The 26,709-nt window shown below is 44.5% G+C and overlaps 1 protein-coding gene across 2 annotated transcripts in view; it reads left to right on the top strand.

Moving 5' to 3' along the window:
* The window catches only part of LOC137094695 (serine/threonine-protein kinase PAK 4-like), a 127,168-nt gene that overhangs the window by 25,963 nt on the left and 74,496 nt on the right, over nt 1-26,709 (top strand). The window contains exon 1 of one of the 2 annotated variants that reach the window (XM_067461086.1): nt 24,013-24,485. The exons of the other annotated variant lie outside the window; for it this stretch is intronic. The gene's annotated coding sequence lies outside the window, so the exon portion shown is untranslated. Of the gene's footprint in view, nt 1-24,012; nt 24,486-26,709 lie in introns of those variants that run through there. 2 annotated transcript variants of the gene reach the window in all.

Below are 26,709 nucleotides of genomic sequence, written 5' to 3'. Positions count from 1 at the left end.
GGAAGGTGGTTCTGGTCAGGGTTGGCTTGACGTGCCTTCCTCTTGGCATGTTTCTCCCTTTCGCCCTCCATTCATGCCTCTTCAAATTCTGCAGCACTGTTGGTCTCAGCTGACCTCCAGTTACAGCACTCAAGGCTTCTCAGTTCTTGATGTCTCTGCCACAGTTTTTAAGGTTGGCTTTAAGCCCATCTTTCAATCTCTTTTCCTCTCCAGCAATGTTACATTTCCCGTTCTTGAGTTCGGAGTAAAGTAACAGCTTTGGGAGACAGTGATTGGGCATTTGGACAATGTGGCCTTCAGTCCAGTGGAGTTGATGGCATAGGAGCATTGCTTCAATGATGGTAGTCTTTGCTTCTTCTAGCAAGTTGATGTTTGTCCAGCACGCTGACATTTGTCTTCCTGTCTTCCCAAGAGATTTTCCAGAAGCAACAATGATTGTTATATTGATGTTTAATTGTTGATAATGTTATTGTTTTAACTGTCCCATAATCGTTTTGTGATGTTTTGCATTGAATTTTGCTGTTGTTAACCGCTTTGAGTTGCCTGAGGGCTGAGAAAAGCAGTATAAATGAAGTAAATAAAAATAAATAAATAACACTGATGGAATCGTTCCAGGAGTTGAGTGTGATGTCTGGAGACAGTCCACTTTTCACAGGTGTATAACAAGGTTGGGAAGAGAATGCTGCACTCGCAGAGCTCAGGCGGTGTATTTCGGTGTCAATGTTGACTTTTGTGGAGAGGTGGCTGCCAAGAGAGTGGAAGTGGTCAACATTTTCTAATGTTACACCATTAAGCTGTATCTCTGGCTTTGGAGAGGGGTTGGCTGATGACTGCTGGAAGAGCACTTTGGTTTTCTCAATGTTCAGTGAGAGGCTGAGCTTCTCATATGCTTTTGTGTTTAGAGTGGCTTCTAGGTCTTCTGAATGTGCACAGACTACATTGTTATAACTCTTTGCTACTGAATTACTAGGGACCTCATCACAGTAGAGAATGAGTCTAATCTGATTTCTGCCCCCTGCAGAATTCTGGGGTTTGTAGTTTAGGGAGGAGCCTTTAACAACCTCCCTAAACTACCAACCCCAGAATTCTGCAGGCAACAGAAACCAAATTTAAAGTGGATTCATTCTCTAGTGCGATGAGATCCTAGGTGATTTTTTTTTCCTCAGCAAAACCACAGTTTTCAGTGGGTTCCTGGCCTTTTTGGTCCTTTGGGTAGGTTCATGTATCTCCTCTTCTCTATTTGGACTCTCCTTGGTTTGCATTGTCACCCCGAAAGGTAATTGGGTTTTGGAATTTGAATGGCTATCAGGGCCAAGTGAGAGGGATGCCTTCAAGGTTGAGTGAAGGCAGGAGAGAATTTAAGGCTGTGCCGAGTGGAAGTGACAAGGCATTTGGCAGGCGCAAGTTGAATGGCAAGAACTCAGCTTAAATGATTATGGCTATAAACCACGACTATTGTAATTCAGGCTTTCCGAGCAAGAGAGATGGACGGATGTGCCATGGAAAGGGAAAGCAGTCATTTATAATAGCAAATCCTAGTGAAACGGGCGCACAGCAGAAAAAAGGTCACTAAGTCAATAACAACCAGGCATTTGAGGCAGAAGCGCTTAATGAATTAATGCCCTGCCTCTTTCCAGCACTGGACGCAAGGTGGTTTACGACAAATTAGAACAAAGTACGGCTCTTGGAAAAGGATTCATGCAAAAATTAGAGCATGGTTGAACAAGCAGTTCTGTTAGGAGACACCTTTAAACCACAACAAATCACAAAACAGTTGAGATAGAATATGTCAAATGGCTTTAGAGCAGTGGTTCCCAAACTCTGGTCCTCCAGGTGTTTTGGATATCAGCTCCCAGAATCCCTGACCATTGACCAAAGTGGCTGAGGATGCTGGGATTTGAAGTCTAAAACATCTGAAGGAGCAGAATTTGGGAATTGCTGGTTAAGAGCCAAAGTTCTGCCTCACTAGAAAGGTCTTGGCCTCCGCTCTGCTCTACTTTCACTAGCAGGCAATGTGAGCTTCCCATGGAGATGAAACTCAGTTGGTGGGACGAGGGAGAAGGCCTTCTCGGTGGTGGCCCCCTGGCTCTGGAACGGTCGCTGGGGCAGTTTTAACCGCATGTGTTTCTGTTGTCAGAGACTTATGTGGTTTAAAGTATGAATTGGCGTGTGTTCCTGCTGATGAAAACTGCTAGCGAGGCTCTGATTAATGCTAAACTTGCCTTGCCTTCTGCTACTTCACATGTGTTTCTGAGTGGAGAAAATGAACTGTAATGTCGGTAGTGACGGAACGGGCTAATGAAGGGCCTTGCTTCGTTCACACACCTGTTTTAGTTGCTGACCCCCCTCTGCTGCCTTGGTGAAGTTGCTGGTGATGGCTGTGTCAGTTCTCTTTGCATTCCTGGCATGCCTTGCTTTCCCTGCTCTCCCGCCGCCGGCTCCCTGCTTCCCTTTGAAGATCTCTCAAGCGTTGAGGGCGGCTACATGGGCCAGGCCTGTTTGCAGGGCTTCTGATATCCCACTTGAAAGGCTTGCTCCTTCGTGCGGGGCCAGAGACCCCGTCTTCCTTCACTTGGGGATCCTTTTCCTCCTGGCTTCTCAAATTTTTGGTTAAAATGTGTGTGCAGAAGCAGGTGACAAATCCACAGGCAAAAGTTCCCTAGGGAACAGAACTCCATTGGGTTCTAGCTTCGCTATTTGGCATCCGTGCAGCACATACTTGCATGTCCAAACATTTCAGCCGTCTTTGTGTAACAGTGGCCATGTGCCCCTAATTACCCCCTAAAGTATATAAGGAAAGGTAGTCATGGTAGCCTTGCAGGGTTTAGATACAGGAAATCGACCCATCTTTAGCTTGGTTCTGTTAAACTCCAATCCGATCAAGCTGTCATGGCTGACAGGGATTTGGACAGGCTAGGAAAAATGCAAAAAAATTGAGGGAAAAGAATCAATAGCCAGAAGCTGACCTCTACTTTTGAAGAAGAGTTTGGGTGGAAAAGCATGGACCTGTAGGTGAATTTTTCCCCTTTTCTGTCAGAAAATGCTCATGTCTGGGCTGCAGAGGAAGCAAAGCCTATAGAAACAGCCTCATGTTAACTATTATTTATTATTATTTATTTAAAACTTTTATATCCCGATCTTCTCTACCTCCGTAGAGGGACTCAGACCGGCTAACGGCAAGAATTCAATGCTAAACAGTAAAAGTCTAAAAACAACATATAACAACAGTAAATTAACAATAAATATAAAATAAATACACAAAAGCCATTTGCCAAAATAAAAACGTGTCCAACTCAGTCCATATATTCAGTCCATGTATTGTGGTCAATACTTTGGTCGATTATCGGTCTCACCCATCATTCTGCAAAGGCCTCATTCCACAGCCAGGTTTTCACTAGCTTCCTAAAGGTCAGGAAGGACGGAGCAGATCTAATTTCCTTCAGGAGGGAATTCCATAGCGAGGGGGCCACCACAGAAAAGGACGCGACTGTGAAGGTGGCGGCATCGAGAGCAGGGCCTCTCCAGACGATCTTGATGGTTCATAGGGGAGAATATGTTCGGACAGGTATAGGGTTTTGTAGGTTAAAACCAGCACTTTGAATTGTGCTCGGAAGCTAATTGGCAGCCTGTGGAGCTGGTGCAACAAGGGAGTTGTGCGCTCCCTGTACCCCACTCCCGTTAGTAGCCTGGCTGCGGAGCGTTGGACTAATTGCAGCTTCTAAACAGTCTTCAAAGGCAACCCCATGTAGAGAGCGTTGCAGTAGTCTAAACGGGATGTAACTAGAGCGTGTACCACCATGGCCAAGTCTAACTTTCCATGGTACGGGCGCAGCTGGCGCACAAGCTTTAACTGTGCAAAGGCTCTCCTGGCCACCACCGAGACCTGGGTTCCAGGCTCAGCGATGAGTCCAGGATCACACCCGAGCTGCAAACCTGCACCTTCAGGTTGCACTATGGGAGTTGTAGTCCAAAAGCAGCTAAGAATGGGAACCATGAGAAACCAAGTCGTATTTTCAGTCCAGACCATAAATTCACCATGCATTCTTAGGCAAAGGGCATTCTCTGCTATCTTGCCTAACATGTGTGTATATGGCAAACCAAGAATGTGTAACTTGGAAACAGACTCAGAAGGAGAGTGGGCAGATCAGAAGACAAACTGGGAAAATGGCATGACCTGGAAGAATTCTCCACCTTGTGTGACTGTGGAGCAGAACAACTCCACATCTGTATGCTTGTCCACAATGCCCTGCCTCATGCTCAGAGGAAGAATTGTTTAAAGCTACAGACAATGCGGTCGCTGTTGCCCGTTTTTGGTCAAGAATTATTTAGCCACTTGTGTTCCCTATATTTTTATCAGTTTTATAGTTATTTATGCAATGCTTTTGAAATAAAAAAATATAGATACACCTCCCAGCAGCAGGCTTTCCCAGGTTCGAGCAGGCCTTCAAATGCTAATGAAGGTGATTAGCCAAACACTCACACCTAATTGCAGCAGGGAAGAGCTCCTTGCCCCACCCCAGCCATTCCACAGATATATAAACCCATTTGTCCTAATTCCAACAGACCTCTGAGGATGCTTGCCATAGATGCAGGCGAAACGTCAGGAGAAATGCCTCTAGAACATGGCCATATAGCCCGAAAAAAACCCACAAGAACTGAATATAGATACAGATACACACACATATACATGTACATATACATACACAACATTGTTAATATTGGCCTGGCTCAGAAAGAATGCCTGAGAATAAATAGGAAATAACAGGAAATACGAGGGAATGCTCAAAATGCTGCATAAGTCAATACCAATAAGAATGCCCTGAGCAGCAAAGCCCTGTAGGATGGCTGATAAGGGCTCCACAATATTATTTATGTAAGGAAGTTGTTTATTCTTGGTGCATCCTGAATCCAAAGCATCCAGGAGGATGAGCTCACCGTTGTCCTATTTGCCCCTTAGTTTTCGTCTTGTTATTGCCAAGTGACAAAAGCACTTTTTTCGATCCTGCCGCAGCAAATTCCAGAGCTGGCTCTCTGCATTGGGTAAAAATAAAGGGAATTGGATGAATGAGGAATTGCTCGCCTTCAAAGAAAGCCAGCCTTTCGGTCCTGCGCATAAATAAAAATGTAATATTAGTTTGTGGGATTAATGTAACTCAAAAACCACTGGACAAATAGACACCAAATTTGGATACAATACACCTATCAGGCCAACAAGTGACCATCACTCATAAAAACACCGAAAAACACAGCGGAAGAGACTTTAAAAAGCCAAAAATATATTTATATAAATACACTAGCTGTTCCCTGCCACATGTTGCTGTGCCCCAGTCTGGTGGTCTGGAAAATAAAGTAATTAGAAAGTGTTGTTTTCTAATATATGTAATGTCTTGATGCTTGTGGGTAAACAGTATTTCTTGCTGTTTCTTTATTAGTGTTGATGTGGAGATTGTCTGGTTTGTCCACTCTGTAACAGGCAACATATAATTGTCCTTCTTTAGGGGTCCCTTTCAAATCTATGATACTGTGTGTGTGGATCATATCAATCTATATGGCTGGACGGCTCTTTGTCAGATGGGCTTTGATTACATTTTCTTGCCCTGGTGAAGAGAGTTGGACTGAATGGCCTTAAGTATGGGGTTCTGTGTTCTGTCGTTGGTGGGGTTCAGCAGGCTCTTTGATTATAGGTGAACTATAAATCCCATTAACTACAAATCCCAAATGTCTAAGTATATTTCCCCCAAACTCCATCTGTGTTTATATTTGGGCATATGGAATATTTGTGCCAAGTTTGGTCCATATCCATCATTGTTTGAGTCCACAGTGCTCTCTGGATGTAGGTGAACTACAGCTCCCAAACTCAAGGTCAATACCCACCAAACCCTTCTAGTGTTTTCTGTTGGTCATGGGAGTCTTGTGTGCCACGTTTGGTTCAATTCCATCATTGGTGGTGTTCAGAATACTCTTTTATTTACAGTATTTATATACCACCTTTTTCACCCCTGGGGGGGACTCTTTGTTGTAAACAAACTATAAATCTGAGCAACTACAACTCCCATATGACAAAATCATTTTTTTTGACTGATGGTCACTCCTTGTGTTAGTAGGTGTCTTGTGTCCAAATTTGGCGACAATTCGTCCAGTGGTTTTTGAGTTCTGTTAATCCCACAAATGAACATTACATTTTTATTTATATAGATTACAAAGCATGCGCAAAACCACATATATACACAGATATGCACACACACATATACGCATATACACACACACTAAACACATATACACAGACTGGGCCACAGCAGTATGTGGCAGGGGACAGCTAGTGTGTGTATATATCTGTGTATATATGTGGTTTTAATCTATAGAAATAAAATTTTTATCTACATACACATACTCTGTGTGTGTGTATCCTTCTCAAGTTCATACCTAGGCTAAGTCCCCCAGTTTTCTGAGAATATAGTCTCCAACTCAAGGCAATAAGATCTAATTTTGCTCATCTTGACATGTTTTGCCCGTAGGCCTCACACAGGACAGAAAGAGACCCAGATCTCTTTGTGGCTGCAATTGGAGAAAGGACATTTGATTTGATTTGATGGCTTGTATTGCTTTTGTTGCCAGATACTTCATGACTGTTTTGGGGATGGGGGTGTTTAGGCTGAACTTTCTGATGATGAGACCATTTTCTGCTAGACCCCATGGGTGTATGTTGGCTTTTTTGGTTTTATGGGCAGCCCAGTTGCCCATAAAATACAACACCGCCTGAGCTCTGCGAGTGCAGCATTTTTCCAAATGAAGCAGAGAGTGTTTGAGGACTGGGACATCCGTAGGGATACCAAGGCTATTGTCCTCCCAACCCTGCTATATGCCTGCGAAACGTGGACTGTCTACAGACGTCACATGCAACTCCTGGAATGATTCCATCAGCGCTGCCTCCGGAAAATCCTGCAAATCTCTTGGGAAGACAAGTGGACAAATGTCAGTGTGCTGGAAGAAGCAAAGACCACCAGCATTGAAGCGATGGTCCTCCGCCATCAACTCCGCTGGACCGGCTACGTTGTCCGGATGCCCGACCACTGTCTTCCAAAGCAGTTGCTCTACTCCGAACTCAAGAACGGAAAACAAAATGTTGGTGGACAGGAAAAGAGATTGAAAGATGGGTTTAAAAACTCTGGCATAGACACGGAGAACTGGGAAGCCCTGGCCCTTGAGCGCTCCAGCTGGAGGTCAGCTGTGACCAGCAGTGCTGTAGAATTTGAAGAGGGTGAAAGAGAGAAACGTGCCAAGAGGAAGGTGCTTCAAGCCAAACCTGACCTGGACCGCCTTCCACCTGGAAACGGATGCCCTCACTCTGGAAGAAGATGCAGGTCAAGAATAGGGCTCCACAGTCATCTATGGACCCACCCTGGAGGATTATCCTACTTGGACAACGAGGGATCGCCTAAGTAAGTTGCATCTGGATCGCTGTCTGTGATGCCCTTTCCACCAGTCTTTGTCTTCCCATTTCAAAAAGAAACAGAACGAGGGGTGAATTATGTAGACAGTGATTTCCCCTTTAAGAGGTCTTCTGTTTTGCTTTGGGTTGTCTTCTTCTTCTGACAGCTGTAATTCTTCATGAAATGCACAGGTTCGGATCCTTTGGTGTCAGATATATCTCTGTGGGACCGGAGGGGAAGAAGCCGCTTGAGGAATGCGAGGAAGGGGCGCCTGTGACTCCTCACCATCTGGTCATTAACGTCCTCGGAAAGTCCTTATCTCTTCCCCCCCCCCTTCTTTCCCATCCCGGTTTGACTGATGAAAAGAACGTGTGGGTGGTGGACCTGTGCGGGAGGCTGGAATGGCCGAATGAAATCGCTCGCAAGAAGGAAGGCGTTCTTGTCAGAGCTTTAAGACCTAAGTACTTAGAACAGAGATAGGCAGAGGGTGGTTCGGGGGAATTATGTGAAATTCCAGGAGTGGCATTCATATTTTAAACGTGTGTGTGTGTGTGTGTGTGTGTGTGTGTGTGTATATGTGTATATATATATATATATACACACACACACACACACACACATACCATTGGCACTGAAAGTTTGGCAGTTCAAATCCAGGTAACGAGGTGAGCGCCCACTGTTAGCCCCAGCTTCTGCCAACCTAGCAGTTCGAAAACATGCAAATGTGAGTAGATAAGTAGGTCCCACTTCTGCAGGAAGGTAACGGTGCTCCATGCAGTCATGCTGGCCACATGACCTATTTATTTATTATTTATTTATTTACAACATTTATATGCCGCCCTTCGCACCCCTGTGTTCCAAGTTTGGTTCAATTCCACCATTGGTGGAGTTCAGAATGCTCTTTGATTGTAGGTGAACTATAAATCCCAGCAACTACAACTCCCAAATGACAAAATCATATTTTTTTTTGAGTGATGGTCACTCCTTGTATAGTGAGACGTTTTCTTTCCAAATTTGGTATGATTTCATTCATTGGTTCTTTTGTTTTTAAGGTACTCATTATGCACAGAGCATTTATAAATATATAGATAGATATAATGTAATATTACTAATAATATTACAGTATAATGTTATAGTACAGTGTAAGATATAATATCAATATTGTGCTCAGAGCAGATTACAAATAAAAAGTAAATACAATATATTATATTATTAGCATAGTCTCCAGGGAAGCAGTAGACAGGCTTGCTCCCTCCTCCCTGTGGCTTCCTCTCACATATTTGTACATGGCTGTTATGTCCCCTCTCGACCTTCTCTTCTTCGGGCTGAACATGCCCAGCTCCTTGAGCCGCTCCTCATGGGGCTTGTTCTCCAGACCCTTGATCATTTTAGTCGCTCTCCTCTGGACACATTCCAGCTTGTCACTATCTCTCTTGAATTGTGGTGCCCAGAATTGGACACAATATTCCAGGTGTGGTCTCACCAAAGCAGAATAGAGGGGTAGCATTACTTCCTTAGATCTAGATACTATGCTCCTATTGATGCAGGCTTGAATTGATGCAGGCTTTGAATGCAATATTCCTGCTTTTTGGCAGAATGGGGTTGGACTGGATGGCCCATGAGGTCTCTTCCAACTCTTTGATTCTATGATTCTATGCTTTAATTGTGCTTGACTTGGGTGATGGTTGGAGTTTTTATGTAGATATCTATCTGCGTGTGTGGGTTTTCTGTAAATTATTATTATTGTATTCTGAGTGGTTATGTCTTCTTAACTTGTATTATGTGTGGCTCTTTCCCCCCAGCTCTATTCATACGGAAAGAGGGTAAAATCAAATAATTATAATTATGTGATGATGATGGTGATGATGCCGTATACCAGAGTGAGGGAGGCAGCTTAAGATGCTTTCCACCAAATATTTTTCAAATGAAAGGAGCTGTGTGTAAAATACCCATGTGTCTGGAACGGTAGAGCCCTTTGGAGCCTTCCCTCTTGCGTACTTCCTTGCATTTATTTATTCCCCTCATAGTCCATTTGCAGGTTCATTAGTCACAGTTGAGTCTGGATCAAGCTGTGGCCGAGGGAATACGAAACAACCGGATTGAGATAGCAATAAATGGCCTTTTTGCACTTGTCACGTCCGATGTTCACAAACCGGCACGAATCCCTTTTGGGAACGGAGGCTTAAGCGGAAAGATCCCAGCTCCACCTTCCATCCTTGGCTTTTTAGGAGGGTTGAGGATTAAATAGTGCTCTAAAGAAATGTGCAGTTGAGAATCCTTTTTCCCCTGCGGGGAATACTGAGATCTTCCTTGGCGGTTGGTGGCTGCTTTTCGGTGCTTAATTCCAAATCTCTTCCCTTCTTATCTGCTTTATTTTCCCTGGTGCCAGATACATCTTTGCCCAAAGCTATCGGGAACAGCTGGCCCAACGGGGAGCTGATGGATACGAATTGCAATGTCTCTTGATGTGTTCAACCTGGTTGCTGAATAACACTATTGCGTCGGACATAGATTTAGGAGCAAGCGGCCTCTCAATGGGAAGCCCCCCTTGATAGGTTGCGTGGACGAATTCTCTGTCTCTTTGCTGGATTTTGAGAGCCATCGTGGGGCAAAGCAAGCCGGGAAAACAGCTGGGGAGAGCAAATTAAGCCTCGGTTGCCTGCAAACAACCTGGAGGGGGAAAGAGCATTTTTCCGAACTCTCCCCCCTTTTCTCCCCCGCTCTTTTCTATGTCCTGAAATGCTTTCATTGCCTGATTAGCTCCACAGCGCCAGAAATTGTGTTGCTCTCGTTTCGGCTGTTTATAAATCCCTCTCTGTGTCCAATGTGGCCACTGCAAACGTTGGGACCACTATTTTTCGTCATAATCCTGAACGGAAGGTAAGCCTGTCTTTTGATTTAATTTTTGCAGGTTGCACATCGAACCGTTAAATCGGGACGAGAAAAGGAGAATTGCATCCTTAGCTTTGTAGAGATACTTATTTGCTTAGTGGTGTGGAGGCTCCTTCTTTGGAAGCTTTTAAACAGAGACTGAATGGCCATCTGTCAGGGGTGATTTCATAGAATCAAAGAATCAGAGAGTTGGAAGAGACCTCATGGGCCATCCAGTCCAACCCCATTCTGCCAAGAAGCAGGAATATTGCATTCAAATCACCCCTGACAGATGGCCATCCAGCCTCTGTTTAAAAGTCTCCAAAGAAGGAGCCTCCACCACACTTCGGGGCAGAGAGTTCCACTGCTGAACGGCTCTCACAGTCAGGAAGTTCTTCCTCAGATGGAATCTCCTCTCTTGTAGTTTGAAGCCATTGTTCCATTGCGTCCTAGTCTCCAGGGAAGCAGAAAACAAGCTTGCTCCCTCCTCCTTCCTGTGGCTTTCTCTCACATATTTATACATGGCTATCATATCTCCTCTCAGCCTTCTCTTCTTCAGGCTAAACATGCCCAGCTCCTTAAGCCGCTCCTCATAGGGCTTGTTCTTCAGACCCTTGATCATTTGAGTCGCCCTCCTCTGGACACATTCCAGCTTGTCAATATCTCTCTTCAATTGTGGTGCCCAGAATTGGACACAATATTCCAGGTGTGGTCTAACCAAAGCAGAATAGAGGGGTAGCATTACTTCCCTGCACCTAGACACTATGCTCCTATTGATGCAGACTTGAACTGATGCAGGCTTTGAATGCAATATTCCTGCTTCTTGGCAGAATGGGGTTGGACTGGATGGCCCATGAGGTCTCTTCCAACTCTTTGATTCTATGATTCTATGCTTGTCTTAGCTGTGTTTTCATATTGTGTTTGTTTTATGTTCCATGGATGTACATCTCTCAAACATCATTGGATAAAAAATAACATGGCTCCAAGAGCAAGTCTCTCCTTAGAAGCCAAGTTGCTAAGTTGAATCTGGGTGCATCTACACTGCCAAACAGATGCACTTTGACACCCCTTGAACTGTCATAGCTCTGTGCTACAGAATCCTGGGAGTTGTAGTTTGCACTCTTGGGTTATTTATTTATTTATTGCATCAGAAGCAAACCAAGGGAACAGTTGTAATGTATTTAAAAATACCACAAAGTTCAAAAACTTGGCATTATATTAAATGTCCTTTGACCAGTAGCTGGCCGCTTGGAGTGCCTCTGGTGTTGCTGCAAGGAGGTCCTCCCTTGTGCATGTGGCAGGGCTCAGGCTGCATTGTAATAGGTGGTCAGTGGTTTGCTCTTCTCCACACTCGCATGTCGTGGACTCCACTTTGTAGCCCCATTTCTTGAGGTTGGCTCTGCATCTCGTGGTGCCAGAGCGCAGTCTGTTCAGCGCCTTCCAAGTCACCCCGTCTTCTGTGTGCCCAGGGGGGAGTCTATCATTTGTATCAGCCATTGGTTGAGGTTCTGGGTTTGAGCCTGCCACTTTTGGACTCTTGCTTGCTGAGGTGTTCCAGCGAGTGTCTCTGTAGATCTTAGAAAAATATGTCTTGATTTAAGTCGTTGACGTGCTGGCTGATACCCAAACAGGGGATGAGCTGGAGATGTCACTGCCTTGGTCCTTTCACTATCGGCTGCTACCTCCTGGCGGATGTCAGGTGGTGCAATACCGGATAAGCAGTGTAATTTCTCCAGTGGTGTAGGGCGCAGGCACCCCGTGATAATACGGCATGTCTCATTAAGAGCCATATCCACTGTTTTAGTGTGGTGAGATGTGTTCCACACTGGGCATGCATACTCAGCAGCAGAGTAGCATAGCACAAAGGCAGATGTCTTCACTGTATCTGGTTGTGATCCCCAGGTTGTTCCAGTCAGCTGACTGGCACTCTTGAGTACGAAAGGCAAAAGACTATGTAAAACTACAAGAATTCAATTGCAAAAAGGGAGACTGCCTTATAGGTGGGTGGATTCAACCACGGGAATCCTGTGAGTTGTAGTTTTGCAAGGTCCTTTGCCTTCCTCTGGTGACTCACCAGAATACAACTCTCATGGTTCCCCATCCCTAGCATTAAAGTGGGTCCAAACTGCATCCATTCTGCAGTGTAGATGCTCCCTTGGAGGCCTCTCATCCATAGGTTGTATCTACTTGACGGTTTGCAACAATTACTCTTTGCATTAAAGGAGTAACCTTCCAGAGTTATCTGTTTAGCCCCTCCATTCCTTCCTGCTCTCAGAAGTATCCAACAGTCTAGAGTTTGTTACTCAATAAAAGGATAGTGTATTAAAAACAAAGCCTCAATTAGCGCTGGCAGCACAGTCTGCTGCCAGGCCGCATTAAAATCATCATTACGGCAAATTCCTCGTGGAGGCCATCGGGAGACGGAGATTGATTACACAGAAATGAAAAGGGATTTTGATTTCATTGCGACAGATTTATTACTTAAATCTACGTTGTCGGGGCTTTTGTCCAGGTTCCTGTAGTGTTGCAGAGCTTCGTTGTCGATATATTTTTGCCTTAAGAGACTGGCTCTGGTTCATCTTTGAACGGAGAGCGATTGAAATCAAGCCACTTGGCCATAGAAGGCTTTGGGTTTGAAGCCCTTTCTATCAGCCGTCTCCTCCGCAGCCGAGAAGTGATGAGACAGCTTGGCTTCCAGCTGGATCGGGGTCTGCCACATGACCTATATCCTTCTTGTAGGGTTTGCTGCCATTTAGTACCTTTTAATTGGCTTCAATTTTTAATTAGGATAGGCTTTAATGCAATGCACCATGTCACCGGGAATGCTTCAGTAAGTCCAGAAAGGCAACGTAGGGGCAAAAAAGACATGGAATTCAACCCCCTGAAAGGGTTATGACAACTATGCAGTTGCAACAACTCCACCGGCTCTTCTGGTCAGGGTTCAAAGTGCTGACATATAAAAGATATTGGCAAATTGAAGTGTTTCCAGAGAAGGGGGACCAAAATGGCCAAAGACCTGGAAACCGTGGATCCCCCAGAGGAATGGTTTAAGGAGCTGGATAGGTTTAGCTTGGAGAAGAGAAGCTTGGAAGGGGGACCTGAGAGCCAGCTTTAGATAATTGAAACGGTGTCATATTGAGGCAACAGTAAGAACTGACCATGGAACAACAGACTAATTCAAGATGGGGAAAGACGTATGGCAGGGCTGTATCCTCTCCCCCAACCTATTCAACTTGTACGCAGAACTCATCATGCGTTGTGCAGGGCTTGAGGAATGCACGGCTGGGGTGAAAATTGCTGGAAGAAACATTAACAACCTTAGATATGCAGATGATACCACTTTGATGGCGGAAAGCTAGGAGGAGCTGAGGAGCCTTCTAATCAAGGTGAAAGAAGAAAGCGCAAAAGCTGGGTTGCAGTTAAACATAAAAAAACCCCAAGATTATGGCAACAAGAATGACTGACAACTGGGAAATAGAGGGAGAAAACATGGAGGCAGTGACAGGATTTGTATTTCTAGGTGCAAAGATGACTGCAGACGCAGACTGTAGTCAGGAAATCAGAAGACATTCCCTTCTTGGGAGGAGAGCAAGGACCAATCTTGATCAAAGAGTGAAGAGTAGAGACATCACATAGGCAACAAAGATCCCCAGAGTCAAAGCAATGGTATTCCCCGTAGTCACCTACGGATGTGAGAGCTGGACCTTAGGGAAGGCTGAGCGAAGGAAGAGAGATGCTTTTGAACTGTGGTGTTGGAGGAAAGTGCTGAGAGTGCCTTGGACCGTGAGAAGATCCAACCAGTCTATACTTCAGGAAAGAAAGCCTGACTGCTTATTGGAGGGAAGGATAGTAGAGGCCAAGATGGAGTCCTTTGGCCACATCATGAGAAAACAGCAAAGCCTAGAGAAGGGAATGATGCTGGTGAAAATGGAAGGAAAAAGGAAGAGGGGCCGACCAAGGGCAAGATGGATGGATGGTATCCTTGAAGTGAGTGTATAGACCTTGAAGGAGCTGGGGTGGTGACGGCCGACAGGGAGCTCTGGCCTGGGCTGGTCCATGAGGTCACGAAGAGTCGGAAATGACTGAACGAATGAACATCAACAACATATTGAGGAAGGGGCTGCTCCGGGGACTAGGACACAATGGAGTGGCCAGGTCCAAATTACAAAGAGATTCCACCTCACCATTTGGAAGAATGTCCTGATGGTTATAGCTGTTTAATTTGGGAGTTTGACATTGCTACTTGGGAGTCTGGTGGAGTCTTCTTTGGAGGTTTTGAAACAGAGCCTAGATGGCTGTCTTATCAGAGACTAGATTGCTGTTTTGAGTGTGTATTCTTGCAAGGGGGTGGACTGGATGGCCCTTGGAGTCTCTTCCAGTTCTGTAACCCTAACCCTTACTTACTTACTTACTTAGACGATCCCTCGCTGGACGAGTAAGATGGTCTTCCTTGATGACTATTTTTGTGGGTTTGTAGGTGGCTGTGGAGCCCTATTCTTGACCCGCATCTTCTCCCACAGTGAAGGCATTGGTTTCCAGGTGGAAGGCGGTCCCGGTCGGGGTTGGCTTGACACGCCTTCCTCCTGGCACGTTTCTCTCTTTTACCCTCCACTTGTGCCTCCTCGAATTCTGCAGCACTGCTGGTCACAGCTGACCTTCAGCTAGAGCAGTCAACCCTAACTCTATCCAAATCAGATAGATACAGGCTGTTTGGCTTATCTGTTAGCCTCTTTGAGTCTCCTTGTGGAGAGAGAAAGTGGGATATAAATAAACATCATCATCATCTTCATAATACTGCTACTACTAATAATAATAAATAAACTTTATTTCTACCCCGTCACCATCTCCTGGATGGGGACTCGGAGCGGCTTACATGGGGCCAAGCCCGGACAACATAATACAGCAATAAAATCAAAACATAATACAGCAATAAAATCAAAACATATACAACAAACAACAACAACAACAACAAAATGACAATTAAAATAAACAAATAAACATTCCAGTAAACACAATCACGGTAATGAAGACAATGGGCGGGCCACATATTCAGGATAAAAAACAGTTAACAAACTATAATGAGATAAAATAGGAGCAGGAAGTTTATATGGAACTTATAAAAACACACAGAGTTGTGAGGCTGAACATCCTATTTGGAGGGCACGAACTCCATTGGCAGAAAACGTTGAGGGGTACAAAATATCATGCTGTGCACCTACTCACTCACCTAATATGAGCTTGCCTGGATCCTGAGATCATCAAGAAGAACCCCTTTCTCATCTCACCATGATCAATAGTACACTTGGTAGAGGTATAACTAACTCAAGACCTTTTCAGTATTGGCCCCATGTGAGTTCCCTTCACAAGGAGGGCAGAATTTCTTGCTTAAGAGAACCCTATGAAAGTGATGGTTTCTAAACATCACAAAAACACATGCATATATACAGGAAACTTCCGAGCACAATTCAAAGCGCTGGTCTTGGCCTATAAAGCCCATATAGTTCTGGCCCAGCTTACTTATCCAAACATATCTCCCTCTACGCTCCACCTCGTAGTCCAAGATCTGCTGAGGAGGCCCTGCTCTCGGTTCCACCCCGCAAACGCGTCTGGTGGGACGAGGGACAGGGCCTTCTCGGTGATGACCCCGCCTTGTGAAATTCGCTGCCCAGCGAGATTATATCGGCATCCTCCCTCCTTTCCTTCCAGAAAAAACTAAAATTGTGGTTTTGGAACCAGGCTTTTGGCTAGTGGATGCAGCAGCACTTTGAACATAGAATTGGACCTGCTTCCCAAATTCTAGGCTTCCAAGTGCTGAGGACTTCAATTTGCAGAATTATTATTTATTATTATGTTTCTTTATACCCTGCCTTTTCTGTCCACAAGAAGACACCTGATTGTTGGCTAAATCAGCTGAGGTTTCTGGGAGTTGAAGTCCAAAACACCTAGATGTCCAAAGTTTGGGAATCACTGCGTTAAAGGGACCTCGTCGCCTGATTTAAGAACATATATTCCATTGTGTCAGGCATCATAGAAACTCAGTGGTTCTTTTTGGGGTGTCTGGTGTGAATGTGTGTTGCGGCTTCCTATCTTGATCTCTGCCTGTTCTGGGAAGACTACAACTGACTTAGCAGCAAATTGGATTGTGCTTCAAAGAGGCACTGATGCCCATTCCACGAGAAGCAATCAGGGTGTGCTCTGGACCACTCTGGACCATCTGGCACTGGGAATGAGCCCTGCTAGGAAGGGAACAGATAGATATACTAGTTTCCGAGCCCTGCTGGGATGTGTGGAAATTGACTCATTGTGTGGCAATGCAGAGCCCTGAGTCAGGCAGAATAGAGAGCCTGCTAACTTCCCAGAAAGTTTCAGCTGACTAACTCTCTCTTTTGGGAATGACTAAAGGCTGAAAGGTTAGTGGAGCTGGTTCAGGTTACAAGTGTCATTGTACAGTGTAAGGCATCTATGGAGGAAAAACAGGTTACAGGTTGAACATCTCTTATCCAAAATGTTTGGGACCAAAAGTGTATTGGATTTTAAAAATATTTTGGAATACTTGTATTTTCCTATTGTGTACATAATGAGATATGGTTGAGGTGGGACCCAGGGGTCCAAACACAAAATTCATTTTATATCTCATAGGCACATAGCCTAAATATAACTTCACACAACCGTTGTATTAAGTTTGTGCATGAAACAAAGTACATGTTAATTGAACTAACAAGAAACTAAGGCATCACCCATTTAGACAGTTTTGGGTTCCAGAATATAGTTTTGGGTTCCCTCCCTGCTTTCAAGAAACAACTGAAGACATACCTTTGCTCACTGGCTTACGAGGAGGAGGAATAGTAGTTGGTAATACTACCATTATACCTCTGATTAATCGTTACCATCCGTATCCGTGTCCTGCTCACCCCACCAGCTCAATAGATATCTTGAGAGCAATGATTAATCAATTTGCCCCAAGGAAATGAGAAATTATTGTTTTGATTTGATGTTTTGTCTTATGTCTATTATAACTGGCTGTGTTTTTTTATTTAATTTTAGTTGTTAAGTTATAATTCGTGTTTATATGTTGGGTTATTTAAATTTAGTTAGTATGGGTGTATCGGGCATTGAATGTTTGCCTTTTATGTTTGGAATCCGCCCTGAGTCCCCTCGGGGAGACAGAGTGGAATATAAGTAAAATTATTATTATTATTATTATTATTATTATTATTATTATTATTATTGGGAGACCCCGGTGGTGCAGTGGGTTACAGCACTGAGCTGCCAAACTTGTTGACTGAAAGGTCACAGGTTCGAATCCGGGGAGTGGCGTGAGCTTCTGCTATCACCCCCAGCTTCTGCCAACCTAGCAGTTCAAAAACATGCAAATGTGAATAGATTAATACTGCTCCAGTGGGAAGGTAAGGGCACTCCATGCAGTCATGCCAGGCACATGACCTTGGAGGTGTCTACGGATAACGCCAGCTCTTCGGCTTAGGAATGGAGATGAGCACCAACACCCAGAGGCGGGTGCGACTAGACTTAATGTCAGGAGAAAACCTTTACCTTTACCTATTACTGTTATAAAGAACTAGCTGTCACCTGCCATGCGTTGCTGTGGCCCAGTCTGTGTATATGTGTTTTTTGTGTGTGTATTTGTGTATATATGTGTATTTGTGTGAATATGTGGTTTTGCGCTTGTGTTGTAATGTATTCTTTGTTTTTTAGCCTTTTAAGTCTCTTCCTCTGTGTTTTTCGGTGTTTTTATGAGTGATGGTCACTCGTTAGCCTGGTGTCGATTCATGCAGTGGTTTTTGAGTTCTGTTAATCCCACAAACGAACATTACATTTTTATTTATATAGTCTAGCCATGCCCTGCCAGACGTTGCTGTGGCCCAGTCTGGTGATCTGGAAAATAAAGTAATGGTTTATAATATATGTAATTTTTTTATGCTTGTGGGTAAACAGTATTTCTTGCTGTTTCTTTGTCAGTGTTAATGTGGTGATTGTCTGGTTTGCCCACTCTGGAACATTCAACATATAATTGTTCTTCTTTAGGGGTCCCTTTCAAAATCTATGATACTACAGTATATCTGTGAGTGTGAAAGTTAAATATATTTATCTATATCTATGGCTGGATGGCTCTTTGTCAGGAGGGGTCTGATGACATTTTCTTGCACTGGTGAAGGGAGTTGGATTAGGTGGCCTTAAGTATTTTCTGTTGGGCATGGGGGTTATGTGTGGAAAGTTTGCCCTGATTTTGTCATTCGCGGGGTTAAGAATGCTCTTTGATTGTAGATGAACTGTGAATCCCAGTGACTACAACTCCCAAATGTCAAGGTCTATTTCCCCCAAACTCCATCTGTGATCATATTTGGGCATTTGGAATATTCATGCCAAGTTTGTTCCAAATCCGTCATTGTTTGAGTCCACAGTGCTCTCTGGATGTAGGTGAACTACAACTCCAAAACTGAAGGTCAATGCCCACCAAGTTGGATGAGGCGTCCTTGGAAGCATTTACTTTCCAAGAAAGCAAGTGGAGGATACTGACTTGCTTCAGTTGTGTGTTTTGTACTTGCACAACATTTTTGTGAGTGAAATTTAGAATGGAGATCCACACCAATGTGCCACTGGGCATGGAGAGCGAAATAGATTTAGGGAAGTAATTCTACCTATGCTCTATTCTGTTTCGGTTAGACCACACCTGGAATATTGTGTCCAATTCTGGGCACCACAATTCAAGAGAGATATTGACAAGCTGGAATGTGTCCAGAGGAGGGCGACTAAAATGATCAAGGGTCTGGAGAACAAGCCCTATGAGGAGTGGCTTAAGGAGCTGGGCATGTTTAGCCTGAAGAAGAGAAGGCTGAGAGGAGATATGATAGCCATGTATAAATATGTGAGAGGAAGCCACAGGGAGGAGGAGGGAGCAAGCTTGTTTTCTGCTTCCTTGGAGACTAGGATGCAATGGAACAATGGCTTCAAACTACAAGAGAGGAGATTCCATCTGAACATTAGGGAGAACTTCCTGACTGTGAGAGCCGTTCAGCAGTGGAACTCTCTGCCCCAGAGTGTGGCGGAGGCTCCTTTGGAGGCTTTTAAACAGAGGCTGGATGGCCATCTGTCAGGGGTGATTTGAATGCAATATTTCTGCTTCTTCGCAGGGGGTTGGACTGGATGGCCCAGGAGGTCTCTTCCAATTCTTGGATTCTTTGATTCTATGATTTCTAATATTTTTTTTCCCCTGTGGAAATCAAACAGGAGCATTCTGAGCATTCAGCATTTTCAGCCCGTGTTGGGTGTGTGTGTGAGGTGCCATTTGCTGTGATATCCACCGCGAGTGGCATCTCCTCAGTGTTTCCTTCCACCTTTCTGCATTTCGGGATCCACCCTACCTTGACCTTTCCCCTCTCTTCCCTCCTCCGAATCAGGAAGACATGCCTTGCTGGATAGGCTGGTTTTGTTTCCAACCTCTTTGCCTCATTGGCTGGAGGCGGAAATCTTGGGGCCGTCCTGGCTCTGCTTTTCCCTGGCTTCTCTTAACCCCTTCCTCTTCTGCAAAATCATGCTGGAACACAACCTCCGTACTTCCCATTGCAATGGGAAACAATAGCATGGGAATCTCAAGAGCTTTGAGTCATGACTGTGTTTGTGTGTAAACCCTTCCAAATCCGGACACATTTCAAGCCTCGTCTTGGGGCTTAGAGGAATTTGTGCCTCTTTTAACTTGGGATATAAACCGTTTGTACCATCCAAAACCACATCCCTTCTGTAGGTTTTAATAAATGTGTATGAAAAGTTTTGGGACTTAGAGTGGCGTGGGTTGAGAGCTCAGCTCCTCCGCTGCCAGAACACGGAGCAGAGAGGATCTTTGCACACGGAGGCACCTTCGCTTGTTTTCTTCCAAACCTAGGGACCATTTTTCTCTCTGCCAAAAGATAACATCCTTCGGCTCCGAAGCGCCAGCAAGACGGTGCTAAAAATACAATACTTTTTCCAAAGATAATGTTTCCGCGTAGATTCTCCGGAACATTATGCGCCCTCCAGAAGCACTCTCTGGCTGCCAAGCTCCAGATTTCATATCTTGTAATAATAATAAGTACTGAAGCCCCCAGTGGTGCAGCGGGTTGAATCGCTGAGCTGCTGAACTTGCTGACTGAAAGGTTGCTGATTTGAATCCAGGGAGTGGGGTGAGCTCGCACTGTTAGCCCCAACTTCTGTCAACCTATCAGTTCGAACACATGCAAACGTGAGTAGATCTACAGGTACTGCTCCGGCAGGAAGCTAACGGCACTGCATGCAGTACTGAAGCCCCCAGTGGTGCAGCAGTTTAAACCGCTGAGCTACTGAACTTGCTGAATGAAAGGTTGTCGATTTGAATCCAGGGATTGGGGTGAGCTCCCACTGTTAGCCCCAGCTTCTGCCAACCTATCAGTTCGAAAAATGCAAATGTGGGTAGATCTATAGGTACTGCTCCGACGGGAAGGTAAAGGCCGTCCATGAAGTCATGCTGGCCACACGACCTTGGAGGCGTCTACAAACAATGCTGGCTCGTTGGTTCAGAAATGGAGATGAGCACCAACCCCCAGAGTCGGACATGACTGGACTTAATGTTGGGGGAAACCTTTACCTTTACCTTTAATATTTATTTATTTATTTACCATAGGGTTTGGTGGGCATTGACCTTGAGTTTTGGAGTTGTAGTTCTCCTACATCCAGAGACCACTGTGGACTCAATAATAATAATAATAATAATAATAATAATAATAATAATAATAATACTTTATTTATACCCCGCCACCATCTCCCCAAGGGACTCGGTGCGGCTTACATGAGGCCAAGCCCAACAACACATCAATAAAACAAGAAAGCAATAAACAAAACCATACGATGCAATAAATTAAAATAAATCACATATAAACAATAACTGCCTCTCTTAGCCTGAAAGTGACTCAAGGCGGTTTACAATCAGCAATCAATGCCACCAACAACATGAAATATAATTTAAAGCATTAACATATAATATAGACCATATAAAAGCAGTAGAAACAATAAAAGCCATAAAACACAAGTCCTCAGTGTCTCATTATTAAAATCATTTTCCCGTCACATCGTTCTGTAGATTTTAATAATTTGCATTTGCAAATGCTTGCAAAATTTTATTCAAAGAGCCAGGTTTTAACTCTTTTTCGAAATATTGGGAGGGAGGGTGCTGATCTGATATCCCTAGGGAGGGCATTCCATAGCCCAGGGGCCACCGCTGAGAAGGCCCTGTCTCTCGTTCCTGCCAATCGCATCTGTGAAGGAGACAGGACCGAGAGCAGGGCCTCCCCAGACGTGGCCCAGTTTGTGTATATGTGTTTTGTGTGTGTATATGCATGCATTTATGTGTGTGTATATATTTGTGTATATGTGTATATATGTGTGTTTGCATATATACTGTATATGTGGGTGTATATGAGTGTGTGTGTGTATGAGTATATATTTGTGTGTTTATATGTGTGTGTATGTATATTATGTATAGGTGTGTGTTTGTCTATATGCATATTAGTGTCTATATATGTGTGTGTGCATGTATGTGTATGTGTACATGGGTATATGTGTATGTGTTTGCATGTGTATATGTATGTGTGTATGTATGTGGGCATTTGTGTATACATATATATGTGTATGTATGTGTATATATATATATATATATATATATATATATATATATATATATTTGTGTGTGCTTGTGCATATATATATGTGTGTGTATATATATATGTGTGTGTTTGCATATATACTGTATATTGGGGTGTATATATGTGTGTGTGTGGGTATATATTTGTGTGTTTATATGTGCGTATGTGTGCTTGTCTATATGCATATTTGTGGGTATATATGTGTGCATGTATGTGTATATGTATAGGTGTGTGTTTTAGGGGATAATGGACACTCGTTGGTCTGATAGGTATATTGTGTCCAAATTTGGTATCACTTCGTCCAGTGGTTTTTTACTTATGTTAATCCCACAAACGAACATTACATTTTTATTTATATAGATTTTATTTTTCATTTTTATATATTTTGCTTTTGATATAGCACGCATAGTTTCTTACTGATTACAAACCTGTTTGCATGTTGTAAATGAGTAAGTTCTTCAATCCAGTCCGGGCAACTAGCTGGAAGGGACTGGGTGACATTTATGTTTTAAATAGAGATACTTGGATTCTTTCCTCCTTGCTTTCGTTGGCTCTGAAGAGCTCCAGGCCACTCCTTGCCTCGCCTCTGGTGTATTTAAATCCTGTTTCTAAGATTGGAAGCATCGTCAAGTGAAACTGGGAGCAAGTTGACAGAAGGGTCCAAAGTCCCTGTTTTGTTGGCTCTGCCTCAGTGTCTTTTTCAACTGGCGTAAAGGGAAACGCTGGTGATGTGGAGCCAGGGAAGTAGATGCCCCTTCCGACTTAACATCGACCCAATGCAGCAGAAAATGCAAAAATAGGAAGAGGGAAGGTGTGTGAGATGGGAAGAGGTTTCATGTTTGCCTGCAGATAAAGGCTGGAAGGAGGGACAATGACGCTATCTCCGCTGCAATTCCAGGTTCCTGTTAATGTGGAAAGATGTCCAAAGAGCGATGGGTTGTATCTGTCTTTCTTGTTGGTAGGACCATATATGGTTTCTATGTCCCATCCCAAGGCTAAGAGGTAGCCAATTCCAAGGAGATATGTTTCACTATTTGTGTGCATGTGTGTATGTGTGTGTGTGACTTGAGAAACTTCAAGTTGCTTCTGGTATGAGAAAATTGTCAGTCTGCAAGGACGTTGCCCTGGGGATGCCCAGATGTTTTACCATCCTATGGGAAGCTTCTCTCATGTTTCTGCGTGAGAAGCTGGAATCAGCAGATGGGAGCTCACCCACCCCCCAGATTTGAACCTCTGGAAAGTGTGTGTCTGTCTAGTCAGCACTGGAAATCTCTACCCCAGAATGTGGTGGAGGCTCCTTCTTCAGAGGCTTTTAAACAGAGGCTGGATGACCATCTGTCAGGGAGGCTTTGAATGTGATTTTCCTGTTTTTTAGCATGAGGAAGAACTTCCTGACTGTGAGAGCTGTTCAGCTTTGGAACTCTCTGCCCCGGAGTGTGGTGGAGGCTCCTTCTTCGGAGGCTTTTAAACAAAGGCTGGATGGCCATCTGTTGGGGAGGCTTTGAATGTGGTTTTCCTTCTTCTTGGCAGGATGGACTTGGACTGGATGGCCCATGAGGTCTCTTCCAACTCTAGGGTTCTATCATTCTATGTTGTGTGCCTGTGGCATTGAACGTTTGCAAATAAATAAATCAATCAATCAATCAATCAATCCCTTCTCCAAAAACTGAAATAACTCTAAAATTATATGGTGACTGAGGCAGTGATGCCTTTGTGAGAAGGCAGGGTATAAATAGGGTAAATAAATAAAATGAAATAAATTCAGCCTCTTCCCAACACTTCATGTACACCCAGAGTTACTTAGCTACTCAACAGGATCCATTGAAGGACTGAGCTTGTGTGTGTTTTTTCCTTCCTCTTCCTCCTCCTGTGTTACTGCATTTACCAGTGGACACTCAGGAAACTAAGATCTTCTGGGGACGTCCTGCTCTCGGTCCCGCCATCAAATGCTAAACAAGGTGGTCAGTTGAAACATTCACACCTAGCTCCTATAGACAAGAGTTCTTTGTCCCACCCTGGACATTCCACAGATATATAAACCCTTTTTCCTAGTTCCAAGAGACCTCACTACCTCTGAGGATGCTTGCCATAGATGCAGGCAAAATGTCAGGAGAGAATGCCTCTAGAACATGGCCATATAGCCTGAAAAAACCTACAACAACCCAAATGATACTCTGCGGTAGGAAAGCAAGGCAGCCGCCCTCTCCCCTGCCATTGAACTCCGAGTGCTGGCGGGAGGGGCGGCGCTTCTGGCCTTGCAACGTCAGGAAACTTGTGTAGTAGTCGAGGGAATGCGGACGGCAGGATCAAGTGTCTGCTACGAGGACAGACCAACCGACTTTCTCCTCTCCCTGAGCGGAGACGAAAACCTAATCCCCACCTTCCGGATCGGAACACTTTTCCTGTTCGAATCCAGACTATTTCCCCTTTTGAAGTCCTTTTTGCCTCGTACCCCACCCTCCTTTGCCTTGGGATTTGTTCTTCCCCCTTTCCAGGAAGTCCCGCAATGACAGAGGTGAGTGCGTTTACTCCTTCCTGGTCATGCCTTCTCCTTTTTCGTTAGAGTTTCAGGAAGGGTGGGCTCTCCATCCGCACGTCTTCCTCTCCTCCAATTGATTTTCCTTTTCCTTGGAGATGGGTTAAACTTTGACCAAGTTGGGAAGGAGAGAGAAAACTTTCTTGCGGAGAGAGTTTCCCTTCTTTCTTTCCTTTCTCTGTGTTTGCGATTTGGAGTCAGATTAAACTTGGATGCAGAAAGAGTTTTCGGTCTACGTTTAGCTTCCATTTAGTGCCGTTTTGTGGAGAAATCCCTTACCTGGGGGAGAGAAAAAGAGGGCTCTTTGTGAAACCACTTTCTGTTCCCTTCCTTGAATTTTTCATCACGGCCCACTGCTTTTCCAAATGGATAGGCTGCGACGGCGGTGGAAATGTAATTACAGTTTCCCTCCTGAAATTGTCTTCCGTGGGCGTCCGCACCGCCCAGTTGATTGTGGCCTGAACCACTCGTTCGGGGAAGGTTTGGGAACGGGGCGAGGCTCTAAAAAACTCAATAAGCTGTTTCTATACTCCTGAATCTGAATCTGGATAGCTCTTTCCACATTAAACCTGTCTCCCGATGAGATCATTTCTGCCTAAATACCTTAAAGCAGTGGTTCTCAGCCTTCCTAATGCAGTTCCTCATGTTGTGGTGGCCCCCAACCATAACATTATTTTCGTTGCTACTTGATAACAGTCATTTTACTACTGTTATAAATCATAACAGGTTGATTTATAGGTTGTTAACTGGGGCTCCTTACAGGGAGCAGTCAACCCTCCTGTTCAAGGAGCTCCACTGGTTGCCATTCATTTTCCGGCCCCAATTCAAGGTGCAGGTTCTTACCTACAAAGCCCTGAACGGTTTGGGACCCACCTACCTGCGTGACCTCATCTCTGTATATGAACCCACACGAACCCACGCTCCAGTTGCGCCTGTAACTTGGGAAGTCTGATCTAGCCACAGTGGTCCACGCTCTTGTTACATCTCGAATAGATTACTGCAACGCACTCTACGTGGGGTTACCTTTGAAGACTGTTCGGAAACTTCAATTAGTCCAGTGGGCGGCAGCCAGATTAATTACCGGAGCGTCATACAGGGAGCATACCATGTCAGGTCCACTGGCTGCCGATCCAGTTCCGAGCACAATTCAAAGTGCTGGTTTTGACCTACAAAACCCTATACGGTTCCGGCCCAGCGTATCTGTCCGAACACATCTCCTTCTATGTCCCGCCTCAGAGTTTAAGATCTTCTGGGGAGGCCCTGCTCTCGGCCCCACCTCTATCACAAGTGAGGTTGGTGGGGACGAGGAGCAGGGTCTTCTCGGTGGTGGCCCCTCACCTGTGGAATTCACTCCCCAGGGAAATTAGGTCATCGACATCCCTCCTCTCTTTTAGAAGGAAATTAAAAACATGGATTTGGGACCAGGCCTTTGGGTAATCTGGCAGACACAAAGGACAAGCGACGACTAGAATTGATGGATTTGACAATGTGGAATTGAATTTACGGACTCTGAACTGGCAAACGTTGAGCACTAGATTGGTTTTAGGGATTGTGATGTATAATGGATTGTTTTTAATTGTTTTAATTACTGTTTATATATGTTTTATTTTTATCTTCTTGTTGTGCTGGCATCGAATTGTGCCTTTTGTAAGCTGCCCTGAGTCCCCCCTCGGGGGTTGAGAAGGGCAGGGTAGAAGTGCGAGAAATAAATAATAAATAAATCTCTTCGATCATCTGGAGAGGCCCTGCTCGCGATCCCACCTGCATCGCAGGCACGATTGGTGGGGACAAGGGAGAGGGCCTTCTCGGTGGTGGCCCCTCGACTCTGGAACTCACTTCCTAAGGACATCAGGCAGGCCCCGACTCTGGCAGTCTTTAGGAGGAGCCTGAAAACGTGGTTGTTCCACTGTGCCTTCCCAGAGTAATGATTTCCATAGCACTTTGTCCTCCAAAGCACTTTACATTTTTTAGGTCTGCTTGTATGTTTTCCAAAAACGCCCCATCACTTTTTCACCCATGTTCCAGCATTATTTTCAATTTTAATTTTACATTTGGCCTTCCCATAGTTCTTAATCGTGTGGTCTTATTGTTGATGTTGCATTATTTTATTGTCCATGTTTTATTTTAATTGCTTGTATTGTTGCTATTATTGCTTGTATTCTTGTATTTGGGCTCGGCCTCATGTAAGCCGCACCGAGTCCCT

Source organism: Anolis sagrei, chromosome X (assembly GCF_037176765.1).
Source record: "Anolis sagrei isolate rAnoSag1 chromosome X, rAnoSag1.mat, whole genome shotgun sequence".
Classification (NCBI taxonomy): domain Eukaryota; kingdom Metazoa; phylum Chordata; class Lepidosauria; order Squamata; family Dactyloidae; genus Anolis; species Anolis sagrei.
This window is presented reverse-complemented; position numbering and strand designations above follow the sequence as displayed.